Raw genomic sequence first — 21,965 nt, 5'->3', positions numbered from 1 at the left:
TCTTGTTCAATGTCAAAGGTTGACAGGTGATGGTGTGCTTGAAATCTATTCTTCTGTGACATCCTCTCTTATTTTTATAAAATGCGTTGCAAAAATGACATAAAACTTCAGAATCCAAGACTACTTGGAGCATGATCCTAAAGTTAACCTACAGAGAAAGCTAAGGTCTCAAAAGTGATAGGTAAGAATTTGGGGTTCCGGTGGATTAGGACCAGCTCAGCCAGGCTCAGTATTCTCCACCTCTACCTGCCTCGCCTCCCAGGTCCTCCGCTACCTTGCTAGCCCCACCCTTTTCAGGTGGCCCCGCCACTTCCTGGTAGCCCAGCTCCCACCCCACCGCAGGCGGAACCAATGTTAGTGGGCTCTGGGGTCCATCGGATCTTTCTCGCTCAGACTCTTCGCAGCGGTGACTCGGCAGCGGCGTCTCGCGTCATCAGTGACAGCCCCGAACCTTGCTACGCTTTGCGTCGCTCTTCCAGGAGCAGTCACCTCCTCCTTGGCAAATAGTCCTCGGTGGGGTCCGAGTTCTTGGATAATAGGAGAAGGGAAGCACGAGAAGTTGCAGTCTGGGGACGCGGGACCGACAAGCAGAGAGAGATAGGGACCTAAGTTTCTGTGATAGTGTGCAAAGTTAGTTAAAAACTCCTTCCCACCTAAGATCCCTCCGCCTGCAGTAGCGGTGGTGAGGCCGAGGGAGCCGCCATTTTGGATGTTCGGTTCCTGCTGCCACTGCTGCCACCGCCCCCGGAGCTGCTGGTTTCATTCGAGGTTTCGGGCCGGTGAGTGTCAGTCGCGGCGCTAAGAGAATACTTCTTGTTTTACTCTGCGCCTGCCAGGAGCGCTCGGCCGGAAGTTTCCTGTCTATCCCAGGGGTCCGGTCCCAGATCGTGGAGGGTGAGAAGAGAGGACAGAGACTGGGCCAGGAGGGGCCGGGAGCACAGGGGTTGTTCCGACTTCTTGAGGGCCAACCCCGAGGCCTCAGACCCGGAGGCTCCGCACGCGGCTGCGTCTGTGTTATGGCGTTGCCCGGCCGGTACGGGCCTCCTTGGACCCATTGACTTTCTCAGGCTGCACTCCTCCTTTGAGGACTCATTGAGAGAGCCTGGGGTTAGCGGGGCGGGTCCCTCCTCCGCGTGTCTTCTGTGTGCCACGTATCAGTGTTCTTGTATCTTGCATCCTAGTCAAGTCTTTCGTGAAACTCTCTTATGTATTTCCAAATGCTCAGTTAGTTAATCGTTGTCTGCATCCGCATTGCCGTTCTCTTTGAACTGGACGTCGGCCTCGCCTCTGTCTAACCTTCCGACCAACTTCTTTCCCAATTTTCTGGGGTTCCCCCCATCTTTTTTCTTAAACTCACCTGCGAATACATTGGTTACCCTTCTCTGAAAGTCCTGATCCTGCAGGCATCAGTTATTAATAATTCTCCCGATTTTCTTGGCGGCTTGACAGAGTCGGGACGGTTGGTTGTGTTTCTCAGTTAGGGTTTGGTGTAGGAGATTCGTCGAACCACTCGCTCAAGAGTGTGCTTCGACAGTACATGTTTATAAAGCTGAGTAAAGGGTTTTTTGGGGGAAGGTGGTAGGGAGAGGCTGTCAAATGTTTTCTCATTTGTATTTTCTCATCCCTTCCTGGGCTGAACACGTAGCTTCTGGGTACTTTTGGACACTTAACATATTTTTGTTGATGCTGTGTATCCCTGCCCAGGGCAATCTGCCTGTGAAAAAGAATCTTAGTCTGACATTGGTAGAAGGGAAAGTAATCTTTTTTTAGATACTGTAGGGATTAGTTAACAGAAGAGAGGAGTGAAGATTTCTTAGTGATTTTAACTTTCAAGTGGTTGGTACAGTAGTGTTCTTCGTTGAATAACTCCGAAAAAATACTTGGATTGACTAAGTGTATGGTATTTTTCTGGGGATAGCTGGATTTTAAATATTCACTTTTACTGTTCCCCATAATGTTTATCATACTGTATACGCTTTAACCTTTGCTTTAAAAATATAGACTCTCCAGGCACCCATAGTTTCACCACTTTCATTCTATTGTTGAGGTATGTTTGCAGTATAGCATACTTGAATAAAAAGCATTTCACTATAATTCACTGATTATTTCCTATAATTCAAATTAAATGAGTGTGACTGAGTCACCTCTGTTGCATCTCAGCCTGGGTTTTCACATCTGCAAAAGAGAGATGTAAATTATTTGAGATGGTACCCTAGTGACTGCTGAAACTTAAATTTATAACTTGACCAAATCTTTCAATACTTGAAATCCTAATCCCTGTATAAGTGCATTATTCTTATCAGGTTATTATCAGGTAGATTAATTCCTGTACTAGTCATATGATGTCTCAGTAGAAGAGTGAATGTTTCATTGTAAATAGTCAGTGTTCTTGGTATTTGTTTTCAGGAGACTTTTCAAAAATGTTTTATTTCCTGTTTGTATATCTACTTTAAAGCCATGGAGTCTCTTTTTGGTTTAAAGGGCTGTCTAACAAGATAAATGGAATCCTCACTCGTATACTTGGGCTTCCCTGGTGCTCAGATGGTCAAGAATCTGCCCGTGATGCTGGAGACCTGGGTTCGATCCCTGGGTTGGGAAGATTCCCTGCAGGAGGAAATGGCCACCCACTCCAGTATTCTTGCCTTGGAGAATCCCCATGGGCAGAGGAGCCTGGTGTGTTGCCAAGAGTCGGACAGGACTGAGCGACTAAGCACAGCAGCACTCATCTACTGAGTATCGCCTTGTAGTTGCTACTGAAATGTTCATTTCTGAGTTACACTATCAAATACTCCCAATATTAAATATTAGGAGAGCTATCAGATGGGTGTTAGTTCATTTCATGGCATTAAGTACTGGTATTTAAATGTCATTCATTCTTGGGTAGTTTGCATTCAGTTGGAGAAAGCATCCTTTTGCCTTGCAAATGATAAGTGTTGTTTAGTTCAGTGCACCTTTGATTGATCATACTTGAATGTCTACTTGGTGTAAGGGATTGTTGGGGTTCCATACTTGAAATAAACATTGTTTAGGAAACATTAATTTCTTTTGTAGCAGTTGCTTGTTCTTTGATCTGTTTCACTGACAGCAGTTCTAGATTTGAAGATGAATTTTAGAGTGAAAATATAAAGTACAAAAATTGTCAGCAATGCTTTGGTGATATTTCATCATACTATTTATTTTTAAAAGTAGTCTTGAGTCTTGAGATTAGTCGTGTGCAAAAACAAAAACTTATGTTTTTGTGATTTGTAATAATTCTAAGCAAATTGAAAAAGTTGAACGAATATTTTCCAAAAGATTATTTTTAATTAAAAAAATGGAATTGGGAAAACACATACCAAAACAGATTATCAAAATGCTTAATCTCCTTATTTGCATTTGATGAGGATTTAAAAATTTTGTATATACAGCAGGATGTAATTGATATCAAGACTTTAAAACTAATGTGGATTTAGCTTCAGAAAATCTAAAACTATTACCTTTCTTCAACCTGCAGCAACTTGTTCTATCTGTTTTAGGGGCTTGTCTTTCGATCTTCCTTTATGAATTGTTTTCAGTTCTTGATTTTGATTTTCATCCTTTTGTTACTTGTTCAGTTTCTTTCATGCAGGATGATGTTACAGTAGCTGTGTGTTTGTTGCTCAGTAGTGTCCGACTCTTTGCGACCCCATCGACGAGCCCGCCAGGCTCCTCTGTCCGTGGAATAATCCAGGCAAGAATACAGGAGTGGGTAGTCATTCCCTTCTCCAGGGGATCTTCCCGACCCAGGGACCAAACCCAAGTCTCCTGCATTGCAGGTGAACCGCTTGAGCCACCAGGGAAGCCCATTAAAGTAGTAAGCAGTTTTAAAATTAAGAGAACATACAGATTTATGTAAGCGCTTATATTTGTTGGCTTACAGGTTTTGAAAATCATTTTTGGCAAAAAGTGATAGTTTGGATTCTTTTGGATTCTTTCATTTGCCTTTTTGTATAGAAAATTTTGTTTCATTTCTACATTTAAAATACATATAAGGTTTTTCTTCACTGAAGGAGTCATTGAAAATACTTAATTTGCTATGAATTCTGGTCACTAGAACAATCTCCTGTCAGAATTTGAAGGGTCCAAAAGTGGAAGAAAAAAAAAAAAAACAAACCCACACTTGCCAAACTTGTTGAGTCAGTATTAACTAACACTTTTGTACAAAAAGGGCAAGGGTTAGGATAATATGATTAAAATGAGAAATGCTTTTTTTACTAGGTACTTTGAAGTTTAGCCTTTTTTGGTGGGGTTTTGTTTTGAACTACTCTAACTGTTGGAGAAGAAAATTAATGAGTTATAAATGTTGCCAGTGAAAAACAGGCTTAGAAAGAAGATTTTTTTTAAAAGATGAAGAAAACATATGTGACCTTTGTGCTTTATTAATAATTAAAGACATCTTAAAGGCAAGTAGTGTTCACCCCCCTTTCTTTGTTGTTACAGTGCAGCAGGCACAGTGTAACCTGATAATCCGTTGCTTTGCTCACTCCACTTTGCCTGTGTAGCTGATTGTGTTGGGCTGAGCATCCTAGGCTGTGCAGCTTGTCTGGCTTTGAGATTAATGTTATAGATTCTTGGAAAGAGCAAATATGAGAAAGACATGTGCTTATTAATCTTTGGAGATGTAATACATTTGTAGTCTCCTCCTTGTCAGCGTTTGGGTTAAAATTAAGGCTATCATAGCATAGATGGTGTACACTGTTTGATTATAAGATTTAACTTTCGTAAATGATCACACAGTTGTACAACTCAAAAGAAGTTCCACTAGTGTTTTTACATCTCAGTTTAGTTTCTGCTTGCTAAACCTTACTCTTGGGAAATTGTTCAGTTTCAAGCTGAAGAGAAGGAAGGGAAGTTAATTTTTAAAATTCCTTTCTAAAGTCTGCACAAGAGATTCCCTTCCCACTTTTTGAAATTTTTGAAAACATGATAGTTTTAAAATATAGTGAAAATACTGGTTTGAGATGGATGGGGAAACTAAGGAAGAAATGGGTACACTGTGTAGAGTTAGTTGAATCTTTGCGTTATTGTTAGGGGTTTTGGGGTCTGAGTATTGAAGGAAGACTGTTGTAAGAAGAAAGAGCCTTGGATTTCCCTAGTGGACCAGTGGTTAAGACTCTTGATTGCACTGCAGGAGGCTTGGGTTCGATCCCTTGTTGGGGAACCAATATCCTAGATGCGTCATGGTGTGGCCAAAAAATAAACAAGAAACAAATAGAAGAAGAAGGAAGAGCCTCTTTTTCTAATAGTCGCTGAGTTGTATCTGACTCTTTGCCATACCATGGACTGAAGGCTGTCAGGCTCCTCTGTCCATGAAATTTTCCAGGCAAAAATACTGGAGTGAGCTGCCATTTCCTACTCCAGGGAATCTTCCTGACCAAAGGATTGAACTTGGGTCTGTTTTGTCTTCTCTGTTGGCAGGCGGGTTCTTTACCAGTAAACCACCTGGGACTCCTTTCTGTTAGTACTCAATCAATGTATGTAACTTTTGAAAATGTGTATTTCTGTCAGTGAAGGCATGGGCATTGTATTTTCTTTAGAAGCTTTACATGGTGAACGTTTAATAAATGGTGTTCATTATTTAAGAAAGTAGACGACCCAGAGGGAGGGTATGGGGAGGGAGGAGGGAGGAGGGTTCAGGATGGGGAACACAGGTATACCTGTGGCGGATTCATTTCGATATTTGGCAAAACTAATACAATATTGTAAAGTTTAAAAATAAAATAAAATTAAAAAAAAAAAGTAGAATGAGGAAGTTGCTTATAATTTGACTCTGCTGTCATTTGGGTGTGTTATTTTATTTATGCACACTGAACTTTTGTTGTTCCTTGAGCACTTAAGTGTTCTTTGATTCATTGTACCTGTTCTGCTTATACCTGGAATGCTTTTCTTTCTCCCTTCCAACTAATGAATCTATTCTTTCTTCCTCTCTACCCCAGGCAAAGGATTGTAGTATTTTTTTTTAATGTTTGTGGAATTGTTTACTAGTCCTGATCTTCAAAGGACAAGAACTATCTAATTTATGGCATCCCTAGTACATAGCACATGTGTGCATGCAGAGTCCCTTCAGCCATGTCCAACTCTGTGTGACCCCATGGACTGTAGCCTGCCAGGCTCCTCTGTCCTTGGGATTCTCCAGGCAAGAGTACTGGAGTGGGTTGCCATGCCCTCCTTCAGGGGATCTTCCTAACCCAGTGGTCACACTCAAGTCTCTTGTGTCTCCGATACAGCAGGCAGATTCTTTATCCACTGAGCCACATGGGAAGCTCATAGGAGTTGACTGCAGGTCATTTACTTGCGACTGATAGAGTTGATGTTATTGAAATTTATTTTCAGATTTAGAACATATACAAAACCTTATCTGTGTGTCTTTGAAATATTTAGATATTTAATTCCAAAATGGATATTTTCCTTTTCTACTTGTAATTTACTCAGACCCTTTGTTTTGCCAAAGTTTCAAGTGATAGCAAAGAAATTTGCTCTGCCTGCCATCTTTTTTCTTTCTTTTGAATACCTGTTATGTAATTCATTATGCTCAGGGAACTAATAGTAAGCTGAGAACTTCAGTCTTTTTCCTCAGAATGGGAATATGTTGATAGTTTAGTGATTTGTTATCGACTTTCCCACTGTTTTTGAAGGCTCTACTTTAACAGTGCTGAGGCGTTTCTAAAAAGTTCTTAATCTATTTACAAAATAATAGATGTCCACTGTAATAAAAAAAATAAATAAATAAAATAAAGACACACTTCTAAAAAAAAACCTGTTCATTTCCCCAGCCGCTTTGTTGTTACTCCCCAACCATTTTACCAGGTTTTGAGTATACTTCAGTATCTCTCCACGCTTGGTTAAGTACTGTACATACAACATTAATGTACATACATGGCGTGCTTTGTTTTTACAAAGGGTAGATCATACTTTTTATGTTACTCTGTAACTGAAACTTTCCTTAACACATCATGGTCAGTAAATATAATGCTACCTTGTTTTAGAGGGGTGGGATGGGAGGGTGGAAGGGAGGCTCAAGAGGGAGGAGGTACATGTATACTTACAGCTGATTTATGTTGTACAGCAGAAACCAACATGGCATTGTAATTATCTTCCAATTAAAAAAAGGAAACCCTATCATGCATGTCTCACAGTGTGGATGTACTCTACATAATTTATTCAGTCATTTTCTTGTATACATTTGGGCTGTTTCGAGATTTTTGCACTACAAACAGTAGTGCACTAGGTGTCCTTTTACATGTCCCTTTATTTGCTGATGCTCTTATTTCTACAGAGTGGAATCTCTTAGGTGGGATTTCTGAGTTAAAGGAATTATATTTTAAATGTTACCATTGCCGGATTACTCTTTTAGTAGGTTGTCATAATTTCCATTTCCACTAGCAGTGGGTTCATAATGTCACATCTTTAGATGACATTACTTAATTTTATTTTTGCTGGTCTGCTAGTTGCTAAATGGTTTCTCAGCTTTGTCTTAATTTTAATTTCCTTGATTATTGCTGGAGCTAGTCTCTTTTACTATGTTTTGTGGTCTTTTGGATTTCCTTTACTGTGAATTGCCTGTTCATGCCCTTGCTTCATTTTTCTCTTTCTCGTATCTTGCAGGAACATCTCATGGTATATTAATTCTTTGTGTATAACACATGAATTTATTAATCTAGAGTTAAATTTTATCTGGTATAAGTAAGGGGTCTTATATGATTTTCTTTTGTGTAGAGAGCCAGCTGTGTCCAGACTAAATGAACCATCCTTTCTTCAATGAATTGAATGCTGCCTTATCATACGTTACGTTCCCATATATGTTTGCTCTATTTCTGGATGTTCTGTTTTACTCTTCCTGTACCATTATTTTACTGTTTTGAATATTACAGCTTTATATAGAAAGTTACGCTCTGTTAAGAGCTCCTGTCACTGTACTTTTAAGTTTTTTTGACTATTCTTAAATATTTATTCTTATCTATATTGGTTGAATATAATTCTGTTGAGTTCAGAAAGCTTCAAAAAAGCCAAGTCAGTGTTTGGAATTGCACTATATTCATGTATTAATTTTGGAAGACCTGACATTTTTAAATAATGATAACTTTTCCATATTATAATGTTTCCATTTATTGAGGTCTTATTTTAGTTTCTTCAGTAAAGATTTCGTAGATTTAGTAGTTGTCTTCATCTAGTTCATGTACCTTTCTTGCTAAATTTATTCCTAGATATTTTACAGTTTTTGACTCTGTTATCAGTGGAACTTCAACCCCCCCCCCCCATTTCTAACTAATGTCAAACATAGGTTAAAAATGAATCTTTCATTTCCTATAGACCAGTGCTTCTCCTCTCCACCCACTTCTTGGCTATCTCAAATTAACAGAACTTGGATTCGTGAAGAATATGCTAGGGAAAATTTGTTGTCTTAGTATTAAGTCACTTTCTCATAGCTTTCTAAAGTCATCTGTAGAAAAAGTGCCCATAGATAACTGTGACTCTGGCCTTTTGGAGTGCCACCTTTTTATTTTGAAAGTTTGCAGTTTTGCTTTATTTATCCATTCTTGTGGTTTTTGTCAATTTGAATCTTTAAAGCAAGAATTCTCAAATTATGCATGTTCATTATATGAAAGATATCAAAATATATAGAAGTTAAAGCACCTATATTCACATGAGGTACAGATATCTCCCTTAAGATTTATCTTACTCTTTCAATTCAGTTCAGTTCAGTCACTCAGTCGTGTCTCACTCTTTGCGACCCCATGGACGGCAGCACGCCAGGCCTCCCTGTCCATCTCCAACTCCCGGAGTTTGCTCAAACTCTTGTCCATCAAGTCGGTGATGCCATCCAGCCATCTCATCCTTTGTCATCCCCTTCTCCTCCTGCCTTCAATCTTTCCCATCATCAGAATCTTTTCCAGGGAGTCAGTTCTTTGCATCAGGTGGCCAAAGTATTGGAGTTTCAGCTTCAGTATCAGTCCTTCCAATGAATATTCAGGACTGATTTCCTTTAGGGTAGACTGGTTGGATCTCCTTGCAGTCCAAGTGACTTTCAAGAGTCTTCTCCAACACCACAGTTCAAAAGCATCAATTCTTCGGCGCTCAGCTTTCTTTATAGTGCAACTCTTACATCCATACATGACTACTGGAAAAACCATAGCTTTGACTAGTTGAATCTTTGTTGGCAAAGTAATGTCTCTGCTTTTTAATATGCTGTCTAGGTGGGTCATAGCCTTTCTTCCAAGGAGGAAGCATCTTTTAACTTCATGGCTGCAGTCACCATCTGCAGTGATTTTGGAGCCCCCAAAAATAAAGTCTGTCACTGTTTCCATTGCTTCCCCATCTGTTTGCCATGAAGTGATGGGACCAGATGCCATGATCTTAGTTTTCTGAATGTTGAGTTTAAAGCCAACTTTTTCACTCTCCTCTTTCACTTTGATCAAGAGGCTTTTAGTTCCTCTTCGCTTTCTGCCATAAGGGTGGTGTCATCTGCGTATCTGAGGTTATTGATATTTCTCCTGGTAATCTTGATTCCAGCTTGTGCTTCATCCAGCCCAGCATTTCACATGAGAGTACATCTTACCCTTTAGGGCATATCTTTAAAAAAATTAAGATTTAATTTGAAGCATTTTGTGACCGTTTTTGATAATTGAGGCCTCTATGGTATATCTTTGCTAATATTAGGGTTAAGAGAGTGAAAAATTGCTTTTTATTTTATTTGTGTCAAATTGATCATGTTCATCTGTCATAGTTTATTTCGCCTTTATTACTTTTCATATGAATTAAGGTGACTGAATTGTTCAGTAGGCATATTTACATTTGTATATATCTAATTTTAAAATCTCAGGTTTGGTGAGTTTTGCTTATGGATAATTAAGTATAAAAGAAGATTCCTATAACACTGACAGTTGAGGGCCAATTGAGCTTAAGATCTCATAGAGGGATACCAGGTGACTGCTTAGACAGGGTGTGGTAATATCCTAATGTGGTCACACATTTCACAGCCTTCCCCTTGAAGATCCAGAAATTGCATTTTAGTATTTCACCTAGGAATGATTCATCCTGATCAGACTCACTGGTGTGTAAGTTAGGATAACAGTGTTGTAATTCATAAGGGGTTATACTTTTCTATTGAATTACCTGTATCTACTTTGTGGGGTCCTCTGTTCCTTGTATGGAGGTGTTTGGGAGGCAAGGTGCTTCAGAAGGTGATTAATAATCAGAAAGTTGCATTGTGAGCCTGAAACCAGATCCTATAAAGTTTGATGGGCTTGAGTGTTTTATCATTCTAGGCCAAGGTGAAACTTGAAAGAACTCTCCCTGTCTGACAATGATGTTTTGCCTCTCCAGAGACCAAAATATTTATCCCCAGATTTAATCTCTTCTATTCAAACAGTGATTTATTAACACTGGCCACCCCTTTTTCTTTACTCTGTAGAACATTTCCTTTCTATGAACACATTTCTTCATACAGGAGAAATAGATGTGTGCTGCTTCCCCCTCCCTGCCCACTTTACCCCAAAGAAAGAAAACCACAAGAACACAGACAGTGAGAGAGCACAGCCAAGTCAGATTAATGACAGGTAGTGTCTGTAATCGAGAGGGAAATGGCACCCCACTCCAGTATTCTTGCCTGGAAAGTCCCATGGGCGGAGGAGCCTGGTGGGCTGCCGTCTGTGGGGTCGCACAGAGTCGGACACAATTGAAGCGACTTAGCAGCAGCAGCAGCTGCAGTGTCTGTAAGATACATTGTAAAGTAAAAATCTGGTTGAAGCATAATACTGTTGATTAGTTTGGTTTAAGTTTCTTACTATTAAGCTTTCTTACTATTTTGGTCATGGTATTTTTGCAAGTTTTAAATATACTAAAGCAATTCAAATATACATATGAGATAAAAATCTGAAATAGGGGTTTTGTGTGGGGTGTAATTTGAAAGTATAGGTCATATGGAGAGTGTGTGAGAGAAACATGGCAACTTCTTTTGGAGGGTTTTGCCCAGGGTTAATTTGGGTCCCTTGAGCACTCTCAGACATACTTACAAGTCTGTGATTGGTGGTAAAGTTAATAGAAATTTTATTTCTTTTCTTACTGTTTATCAAGAAAGATTTCAAGTACAGTGGGTGGCTAGAAAAGGAGATAATTTTCATATTGAAAAATCACTTTTAACTTGGGATTTCTTTTTAGATTTAGAGCTCAAATACCTTTAAGTTTAGAGGAAGCAGAATCAGATAGCAGTGGGAATCCCACCCTTTATGTATTTGACTGTTGGCTGTCAGCTCAGCGCTCACAGCCAGAGTGTGTGAGGTCAGGAGTGGGAAGAAAGTTAAATAAGTATGATAGAATAGAGGACTGGGTCAAGTCCTGATGCCTTTTCTATAGCTGTTAGTGAGGATCCAGTGCACGTTATTTTGTATTCTCTGGAAAGGACAAGTACATTTTCTTTAAATAAGGCTCTTCTACTCTTCAGAATTCAATAAATGCATTATTTATTCAGTTCCTACTCTTTAAGGCAAGGGGAATATAAGGATTAATAAAATAATCAAGAATCAGGCTTTAGGGAGCTTATATGTGAGTGGGAAAAATAAGTATTTCAGAGAAAAAATAGATGTGATCATGGCTTGGAGATGGTATTGATGGTTTTATCCCACAAAGGGTTTTGTGGAAACTTTGGAAAGTAACTATTTTCCCCATTTTAGGGATAAGATTTAGGTGAATTGGAACATTTGCAGTCTTTTTTTTCCCTGGTCTCTTCTACTATTTAAAAATTTTCTTTTCTATATGAAGCATTTATAGTTTTGATTACTTTGATATGTAAAATAATACTAATTTAGTTTTAAGCTTCAAAACCCAATTTTGTTTAACCATTTTGGATAAAAATTTTTCCAAAATGAATTTCATACTTCCTTTTTTGTTTTCATCCTTATTTATCAAATTATTAAATAGAATACATTTATTAAAAATAGAATACGTTAATAAAACAGAACACATTAATAAAATAGAATACATTTGTCCACAGCTCCTGTTCCTTAACAAATCAGACTTAATTTTTTTGTGTTTGTTTTTCATCCTTGTCGTAATAAGTGTTTTACTTTTTATTTTTAGTTTTTAAAAAGATAACAAAGAGGGACATTTAATTTTGAAAATATGTGCAAGCATGTACATATAAAACATGTGGATGTTTAGGCATTGACTGAAACCATTGAAATACTAAATGTGTTAGACGTAACAAGAGAAATTGACAAAACATAATCATGGTAATAGACTTAAATATATCTTTCTCAGTCTTTGATGGATCAGGTAGTTAAATGAATGAGAGTGGACAGTATTTGAACTATATAATTTTTAGAAATTGGTTATTCCATGGATACTGTTTTATTTTCATGTAACTGTTAGCTTTAGTCTTTAGGGCAGCTTTATTGAGATATACACAAAATTGTATATATTTAATGTATAATTTGGGCTTCCCTTGTGGCTCAGTGGTAAAAAATCCGCCTGCCAGTGCAGGAGAGTTGGGTTTGATCCCTGGATTGGAAAGATACCCTGGAGAAGGAAATGGCAACCCACTCCAGTGTTCTTCTCTGGGAAATCCCATGGACAGAGGAGCCTGGCAGATTACAGTGCATGGGTTGTGAAGAGTTGGACACAATTTAGCGACTAAACAACAATGTATATGATTTGATGAGTTAGGATATAACTTTATATTCAGTTTTTTTCTACCTTCTGCCTTAAATGTTAAATGTTGATCTTTATAAGCCATTCCTTGATGAGCCATGGTCTTATTTTAAAAAACTGAATATGGTACTGTTTTTATTAATATTCTTAGGACTTCAGGGAGAGTTGAAGACTTTTTACTAGCACACTAAGTATCCTCAGACTGCTATGCTGTGTGTGTGTCTTAAGTGTGTATAAGATAAATGCTTTAATTTTGGATTTTTAAAAAAAAAAGTTGTAAATCAAGGTAATTATTGTGGAAGTCAAAGGTAGAGATTTATCAGTGATTTGGTTTTTTCCTTTTTGATTAATCATCTATAATTTTTAATAAGAGAAATCGATAAAGGGTACAAGCTTTTTTCTAGATTGTGGAATTTTTAGAATATTTGTATTTTTTAGAGTACAGCAAGAGCTGTCCTCTTAACAAATTTTCAGTTGCACAATATAATATTGTATAGGCACTGTATCGGAGAAGGCAATGGCACCCCACTCCAATACTCTTGCCTGGAAAATCCCACGAATGGAGGAGCCTGGTAGCCTGCAGTCCATGGGGTCGCGAAGAGTCGGTCACGACTGAGCAACTTCCCTTTCACTTTTCACCTTCATGCATTGAAGAAGGAAATGGCAACCCACTCCAGTGTTCTTGCCTGGAGAATCCCAGGGACGGGGGAGCCTGGTGGGCTGCCGTCTATGGGGTCGCACAGAGTCAGACACGACTGAAGCGACTTAGCAGCAGCAGCAGGCACTGTATTGTTATAGCAGATCTCCAGAATTTATAAATCTTGCTATTAGGCTTTTGAATGCTTGCTTCAGTTAGATATAAGTTTTATTTGTTTTGCAACTGTTTTTTTTCTTCCCCTTGCTGTTAGGTGACAGTTTAACTATCATCAGTGTCCCTTCCCAAAACAACTTTCTCCTGGCTGCCATTCTCTTCAGTTTTTCCTCCAGTTTTCTAATTTGTTCTATTCTGGAAAAAGCTGAATAAGAACCTGCAAATAAAGTAGATGTTCTGGGTCGATATGTGTTTATGTGAATCTCTCTGTTGGCTGCATGAGATTATAAAAATGTGTTTTGGATTCTCAGCTATGTTCTGTATAGCTGAGTCATTACTATACATTATATTCTTACGTTTTTATTTTAAAGGATAGAGTTATTGTTTTTTATGATAGGTGTTTAAGCTGTTATATGTTGAGGAATCTCATGGTTTTTGAGTATTTGAAAAGCAAGTAAACACTTGGAAAAAATAAGGAAATCTACATCATAATTAAAGTAGGTAATGTGGTCTACAGCATTCATTACATATGTCTAATACATGGATGTATTTGAATCTAATTTTTAGAAATATTTCAGATATAAAGCACATGGAAAATAATAATAAACATTCATTTACCTACTGCCTAGTCCAAGAAGTAAAATACCACCAATGTAGCTGAAGCTTCCTGTGTACTACCCCAGTCAGAGTCCCCTCTTCCCCAGATGATTGTCTTTGGCATACACATTCTTATTCTTTTACTGCATTTTCACAGTTGAGGTATGTTTTAGGTGTACAGTAAAGTGATTCAACAGTACATATACTCCCTTTTTTTTTTTTTAATATTTATTTATTTGGCTGCCCCAGGTCTTGGTTGCGGGATATAGGATCTGTTTCCCTGACCAGGGATTGAACCCAGGCCCCTGCAATGGGAGCACAGAGTCTTAGACACTGGACCCCCAGGGCAGTCCCCAGTTACACATATACTCTTACTGTATTTTTGTAGTAGATCTAAAGAACACATACTTTAATGTCTTTTAAACTTTTATAAATATTAATGCTGTGTGTCTTTCTGCGACTTGTTTTTACTCAAGATTATTTTATTCAGGGATGATTTGTTCATGTAGCCAACATTTGTTTAGTGATTACTATGTGCTAGGCACTTTGCTAAGACTTTTATGTGTATTCTGGTTTGTTTCTTGTAACAATCCATTGAGGTAGATACTCTCCCCATTTTACAGATGAGGAAACTGGATTCTGAGAGATTAAGACATTTACACAAGGACACAGCTAATAGGTTGTGGAGCTGGCATATAAACCTAGGTAATTTTATGTTGTTTTAAACAGTGATAGGGTCATTGAATAAGGGTACATCATCTCTTATCAGTCCTGAAATTGCCAAAAGACGTTCTTCATAATTCTTTTTGGTGTTAAAGTCTGATCTGACCAGATGCGAGGCTGTTTATAGTATTTATTTCTCTCCTTGGTGTGAATATTCTTATGTGTTACTGCAGAAATATTGTTTGATAATAGAACAGATGCTCCAGACCTAATGGGCAAATTATAACGTATTGTGTAGGTACTATATTACCTTTCTAAAATCCAGAAAATTTATTTCAGTTCTCCCCTAAAGGTTTTGAATGAGTACTGGTACTGTGCTATGTAGGGGCTTCCCAGGTGGCTTAGTGTTGAGAAATCTACCTGTCAGTGCAGGAGATGCAGGAGATGAGGGTTTGATCCCTGGGTCAGGAAGATCCCTAGAACAGGAAATGTAACTCACTCCAGTATTCTTGCCTGGAAAATTCCATGGACAAAGGAATCTGGCAGACTACAGTCTATGGGGTTGCAAATGCGTCGGACAGGACTGAGTGAATAAACGACTGTGCTACAAACCTCTTTCTACATATGTATGGGATTTTGGATTTGTTTGATTCAGAAATCGCTCAAAAAGAAAAAAATGTCTACATATATTGAGTTAGTTTGGCCATGACAATATTTGGCTTATCATAAATACAGTGTTCTGTCATTGATTAGCAATTTTTGCCTTTTATTATGTGGCTGGAATTTAAAAATCTGTTTTCTTCAGTAGACTTTGAGATCTTAAGGATAGAGGCTATGTCCTTGCCAGTCCCTAGCACCTATTACAATGCCTGGCATAGCAAAGGCTCAGCAAATATTTGTTCAATGAGTGATTGGCACTTACTGGTATAACATGTTTCCCTGTTACTTAGGTCATCTCTGGGGTAGTGTGACTAAGTGAATTGAACAAGGAAGAAAAAGAAGAGGTACATGAAGCTAACTTCTGATTCTGTATTTTTTACATTTTCCCTTTCCATTTTGAAATGGGTTTAAATGATGCTTATGTTGATGTGTTGATGTTGTTTATGATATTGTAGTCTCTGTTTTATAAATGGGCCTTCAGCTATTCAACTTTTTTTGTTGTTGTTCATTTTCTGTTTAAAGACCTTGATCTTGCTGCTTTTTCAGTTCAGAATTCTCAAACTTAATGTTAAGTATAGTATATCATATTTTGCTCATTATTAAAGTTTGGTTTAACTTATTTTTTCCTTGTACAGAATTACCTGACTGTACAAGCAGTCAATTGAAGAGGCTACCTTTGATTTGTAAAGAATGATGCTTTTAAAATAGACAGACTGAAAATAGAATGATATGTAGTATGATCATTAAATATTTGTTCTCATAGATTTTTAAAGCTGATTCAATACTCTTTATTATTTATTTTAATTTTTCAGTTTTCAGTATTCAGTATTTATTCAATACCCTTATTTTACTGCTGAAAGAGAGGCTGAGAGAAGTCAAGTGGCTTGCTGTAGGTAGTTGGGCCACCAAGGGTGGTTAAGTACTAGGATCTTCTTTTTACTGTTTTGGCACTAACATTTCTTTTAAATCTGTTCTTTATAGACACTGTGTCTGAGGGATATTCAACATGTTAAGAGTTTTTGTTTGAACGATTTAAGAAGTTTCTTATTCAAAATATAAAACCATAGTCGCTAAGGTTTATTAATATAAGAAGACTTGGGGAGCAGGCAAGAGGAGAGGCTAGCTTACTGGGCCCAATTCTCTTCCCCAGTAATTTTTCCTTCACTTGTAATTCTTTGACTTCAGTTACTGTTGCTTCCAGTGCATAGTTGCTGTGGTGTGACTCCCTCCTTTTGGTGCCTTGGCCAAAACACAGACATGACATTTTGTTTTTCTCAATTTTTAGAATAGACCTTCTTACATATCTAAGGTAGAAATAAAGAGAAATACAAGTTCTCAAAGATTTGTCCTTGGCCTTCTCCACGTATATAAAGCATTACCCTCTTAGTCTCAGTTCACTTGTTTAGAAGTCCAAAATGGCTGTAGCTTGACAGGCACCCTTTCTGAACTGCCTGGGTTTGAAAAGTACCAGGTGCTTTTCAACCTGGTACTCAAGTCTATGGAGCTTAGCTCAGTAGAGCCCCTGTTAGTTCCCTGTCCCTCATAAGCCCCATTTTTCTATGATAAATTCCTAGATGTAGGATTGCTGGGTCGTATGATAAGTGTATGTTGTAAGTTTATATGAAACTGTCAAACTGTTTTCCAGAGTGGCAGTACCATTTTGCTTGCCTTCCAGCACTGTGTGAAAGAGAGTTCCAGTTGCTTTGCATCCTCTCCAGCACTTGGTGTGTTAGCCATTCTAATAGGTGTATGTTGTTGCTGTTAAATCGTTAAGTTGGGTTCAACTCTTGTGATGCCATGGACTATAGCCTGCCAGACTCCTCTGTCCGTGGGATTTCCCAGGCAAGAAAGTTATCTTATTGTGGTTTTAATTGGTATTTTTCTAATGCTTAATGTAGTTGAGCATCTTTTAAATATGCTTATTTACTTTTCTTATAGCTTTTTGGTAAAGTGTCCATTTTTAACTGTTTTGAGAATTGTGTCTGTGTTCTAGATAAACACACCCCTTGTTGATATGTGATTTGCAAATATCCCAGTCTGTAACTTGTCTTTTCATTTTCTTAACAGTGTTTTTCATAGTGTAAAAGTTGTGTATTTTTTATAAAATCCAGTTTTATCATTTTTTTTCTTTTATGGATTGTGCCTTTGGTATAACCTCCAAGAACTCTGCCTAACCCTAGGTCATGAAGGTTTACTCCTTTGTCCTTTAAAAGTTCTATAGTTATATGTTTTCTATTTAGATCTAGGATCCATTTTGAGTTAATAAGGTGTGAGAGTTAGATCAAGGTTCAGGTTTTTTTCTTTCTCTTTTTGCATGTGTATGTTCAGTTGTGATATGCATTAAGTTGTTCATACTAATACCTAATTATCCTTTTAATGTTTGTTATAATATCTCCTTTCATTCCTAATATTGGTAATTTGTATTGTTTCTCTTATTGTCTGGCCAGAGGTTTATCAGTTTCATTGATTGTTTCTAACAACAAGTTTTTGGCTTCATTGACTTTTTTTTGTTTTTAATTTCATTGATTTGTTTATTGTTTACTTTTTTCTAGTTCTTTTGGGTTATTTTTATTTACTTTTTAGCTCCCTGACACTCAAATTCATGAAGCGTTCCATTTTTGGGGGGCTTCCCCAGTTGGTAAAGAATCCGCCTGCAATGTAGGAGACCCCAGTTCGATTCCTGGGTCTGGAAGATCTTCTGGAGAAGGGATGGAGTACCCACGCCAGTATTCTTGGGCTTCCCTTGTGGCTCAGCTGGTAAAGAATCCACCCGCAATGCGGGAGAACTAGGTTTGATCCCTGGGTTGGGAAGATCCCCTGGAGAAGGGAATGGCTACCCACTCCAGTATTCTGGCCTGGAGAATTCCATGGATTGTATAGTCCATGGGGTTGCAAAGAGTCGGACACATCTGAGTGACTTTCACTTTACTTCCCTGACCAGGGTTGACCAGGGGTTGAACCCATGCCCTCAGCAGTGAAAGTAAGGAGTCCTAACCACTGGACCATGAGGGAATTCCCTCCAGTTTTTTTTAAAGTAGAACCTTAGCTGTTAGATTGTTGACATGTAAGTCCTTAATGCTATGCATTTCCCATTAACCACTGCTTTAATGTATACCCCAGATTTTGATGTGTGTTTATGTTTTTGTTCAGTTCGGTATGTTTACTAATTTCCCTTGATACTTCCTTTTTCACCCATGCATTATTTGGGAATGTATTGTTTAATTTCAAGGTAGATGGAGAGTTTTCCAGTTAGCTTTTAATTCCATTATGGTCAGAGGCCTTTTTTTTTTTTTAACTTCCATTCGTTTAACTTTATTAACTTTTTTTTTTGGCTGTGTGGCTTGTGGGATCTCAGTTTACCAACCAGCAATTGAACCCCAGACAGTGAAAGCGCCGAGTATTAATCATTGGACTACTATGGAATTCCCTAACTTTTTCCCCCAAATGGTCTAGGACATGGTCTGTCTTGGTGAATGTTCTGTAATTAAGAAGAATGTACATTCTGTTGTTGGTTGGGGTGTTCTGTAGATTATTCGTTAGATCCAGTTAACAGTGTCATTCAAGTTTTTTGTTTTATCCTTGGAGAACATGGTGAAGTCTCTTAACTATAATTGAGGATTTGTTTATTTTTCCTTTCATATCTGTCACTTTTTGTCTCATATATTTTTTAACACTATTGTTGAGTATGTTTGCAATTGGAATTGTTATATTTTCTTGGTGAATTCACATCAAGCAGTGAGAGGATAGGGAGAGATTACTGCCTGCTCGTAGGGTCTCAGCTCCTCTGGTCGAGAGGAGTTTCCCTTTTCCGGTTTTTAGGTGCCTGCCTGGAGGGTACTGCCATTGCTTTTTTGCAGCAGCCACCAGCGGTATTACCCCGGGGCAGGGGAGAGGGAAGGAAAACATGAAACAGAATTTCTTCCTTTGTCCTTTATCTTTCTTTTCCTGCTCCTTGGACCAGAAGGAGAGGGTTTTTCTTAGAACTTCTTCTCTGTACCCACTGAGCACTTCCAGATTTGGGGCTTCCCTTGGGTACAAGCTGGGCAACACTGGAGGAAAATGACAGCTTCTTGCCAGTTTGATGTAGCTTCAAATTCCTCTTGCTTTCTTTAGTCTGCTCACTGTCATTTGCTTTGCAGAGTCCTCAGGTAGCTGTGGCGTGTACTTTTTCTAGGATTTATAGTTGCATTCAGAAGGAGAGAGGCAGGACTCCATGGAGTGTTGTTTACTCCCATTTTCACTGGAACCGGAACTTTTTGTTTAGTTTTGTTCTTAGAATATATTCTGAAATATACTAAATCCTTTACTTTTTCATTCATGCCTGTGTAAACCAAAAAAAAGAGTTTCAGTAAACAAGTGTTTCCTGCCATCAAGCCATCAGCCACTGCTGCTACTGCAGCCATCTGGTGGTGTACCCTAAAGGGAATTCAGGATGGAGAAGAGAGAATACTGGCAGATAAGATGCGGATCAAAGGAATGACTTCAATAAACCCAGACTCTGGCATTTTCACACACACAGAAAAGCACTAAAATCATTAACTTGAGATGTCTGGTTTTTGTGATTAGCAGTCATCTTGTGATGTTTGTTTGATTACATGTTTTTGGTTTTTTTGCCTCCCGCTGGTCAAAACTCATATGTCCTGGCTCCTCCCTTATCTCTTTGGAAGGTTCCCTCTGATCTGTCTGTATCCGTGGCCTATAGTGAAAGTGAAGTCGCTCAGTCATGTCCGCTCTTTGCAACCCTGTGGACTGTAGCCCACCAGGCAAGAATACTGGAGTGGGTTGCCATTTCCTTCTCCAGGGGGTCTTCCCGACCCAGGGATTGAACTTGGGTCTCCTGCACTGCAGGCAGACTCTTCACCATCTGAGCCACTAGGGAAGCCCTGAGCTATGCTGCTGCTGCTGCTGCTGCTAAGTGACTTCAGTCATGTCAGACTCTGTGTGACCCCACAGACAGCAGCCCGCCAGGCTCCTCCGTCCCTGGGATTCTCCAGGCAAGAACACTGGAGTGGGTTGCCATTTCCTTCTCCAATGCATGAAAGTGAAAAGTGAAAGGGAAGTCGCTCAGTCGTGTCTGACTCTTCGTGACCCCATGGACTGCAGGCTACCAGGCTCCTCCATCCACGGGATTTTCCAGGCAAGAGTACTGGAGTGGGTTGCCATTTCCTTCTCCAGGGCGTCTTCCCGACCCAGGGCTTGAACTTGGGTCCTCAGCACTGCAGGCAGACTCTTCACCATTGGAGCCACCCGGGAAGCCCTGAGCTATAGTTTTCAGTAATTCCCCGAATAAAACATAGTTCTCAACTTTTTATGTCGTGCATTTTTTCAGTTGACACCTATTAAGATATTTTCTTGTGATACAGAAAGAAATCAAGTAGTAGTAAGTTGTCACAGCCCAAGGGAAAAAAATCTTGTGTTTCTCTAAGCTAGAGGCAGCCTAGTATTGGAGGAAGAGTGCTGAATGGGGGAATCATGAGATATGAGTAAGGCTAGTGACTAATTCTGTGACCTTGTACGAGGTAGTTAACATCCTGAATCCTCCATTTTCTCCCCCTAGCATTTACAAAGCTAAGGGCATTGAGACTTCGCTGGTGGTCCAGTGGTTAAGACTCCACACTTCTAATGCAAGGGACCATCCCTGGGTGGGGAACTGAGATCCCATATGCCTCACAGTGTAGCGAAAAAAAAAAAATACTAGAGAAAAAAGCTAGTGGCATGAACTATATTTCTGTGACTCTGAGGCTGATAGCTGAGAAGTTGCTCAAGGTAACTTGTTTTTCTCTCAGCTGTCTTAAACTTCTGTGATTTCCCCCGTATTTTGGGACTAGATTTAGGCTTTTTCTGATAGTCTTTGTTGGCTTTGTAGAGGTCTTATAGAGAGAAGTTACTTACTAGCAGAGTATAACCATTGATATTGATTTTTTTAAAGTAGTTTTATTTATTTCTTTATTTGGCTTTGCTGGGTCTTCGTTGCCGCATGGGCTTTTCTCTAGTTGCAGAGAACGGGGGCTACTCTCTGGTTGTGGTGTACGGCCTTCTCTTGCAGAGGCTTCTTTTATTGCTGTGCACAGGCTCTAGGGTGCACGGGCTTCAGTAGGTGCAGTTCCCAGGCTCGAGAACACGGGCTCTGTAGTTGTGGCGCGTGGGCTTAGTTGCTCCGCGGCATGTGGGATCTTCCTGGATCAGGGATGGAACCTATCTCCTGCACTGGCAGGCAGATTCTTTACCACTGAGCCACCAGGGAAGCCCTTGATTGATTTTAGATGTCTCTTGTTCCCCACACACCAAGTTAAGGTTAACAGTAAATAAGATTCTTTTTGAAAATGCAATTACTGGGCTTTAGACGGTCAACACCTGATTTTACATTTGGTTCTTGATCTTTCAGAGCTGTAATATCTTTACACTTTTCTTAGTTTATTTAGCTGTGTTGAAAGTAAGTATGTAGTACATTGATTTTGCTTACCTTTAGATTTTGTTTTGTCCTAAAGTCATTGATATTTATGATTATTGTGAAAGTAGTAGTTCTTTATATGGACCTCTATTAATATTTTTTGTTATGAAAATTTTAAGG

General features: G+C 38.8%; 1 protein-coding gene across 4 annotated transcripts in view; it reads left to right on the top strand.

Moving 5' to 3' along the window:
- The first annotated feature begins 453 nt into the window (after positions 1 to 453).
- The window catches only part of AP1G1 (adaptor related protein complex 1 subunit gamma 1), an 84,998-nt gene continuing 63,486 nt past the window's right edge, over positions 454 to 21,965 (top strand). Inside the window, exon 1 of one of the 4 annotated variants that reach the window (XM_027516074.1) lies at positions 454 to 779. The gene's annotated coding sequence lies outside the window, so the exon portion shown is untranslated. Of the gene's footprint in view, positions 895 to 21,965 lie in introns of all 4 variants that reach the window. The other 3 variants (XM_027516077.1, XM_027516078.1, XM_027516076.1) reach the window with 3 other exon arrangements.

Source organism: Bos indicus x Bos taurus, chromosome 18, assembly GCF_003369695.1.
Source record: "Bos indicus x Bos taurus breed Angus x Brahman F1 hybrid chromosome 18, Bos_hybrid_MaternalHap_v2.0, whole genome shotgun sequence".
Classification (NCBI taxonomy): domain Eukaryota; kingdom Metazoa; phylum Chordata; class Mammalia; order Artiodactyla; family Bovidae; genus Bos; species Bos indicus x Bos taurus.
The sequence above is the reverse complement of the archived record's forward strand: the minus strand, read 5'-3'. Positions and strand labels throughout refer to the sequence as shown.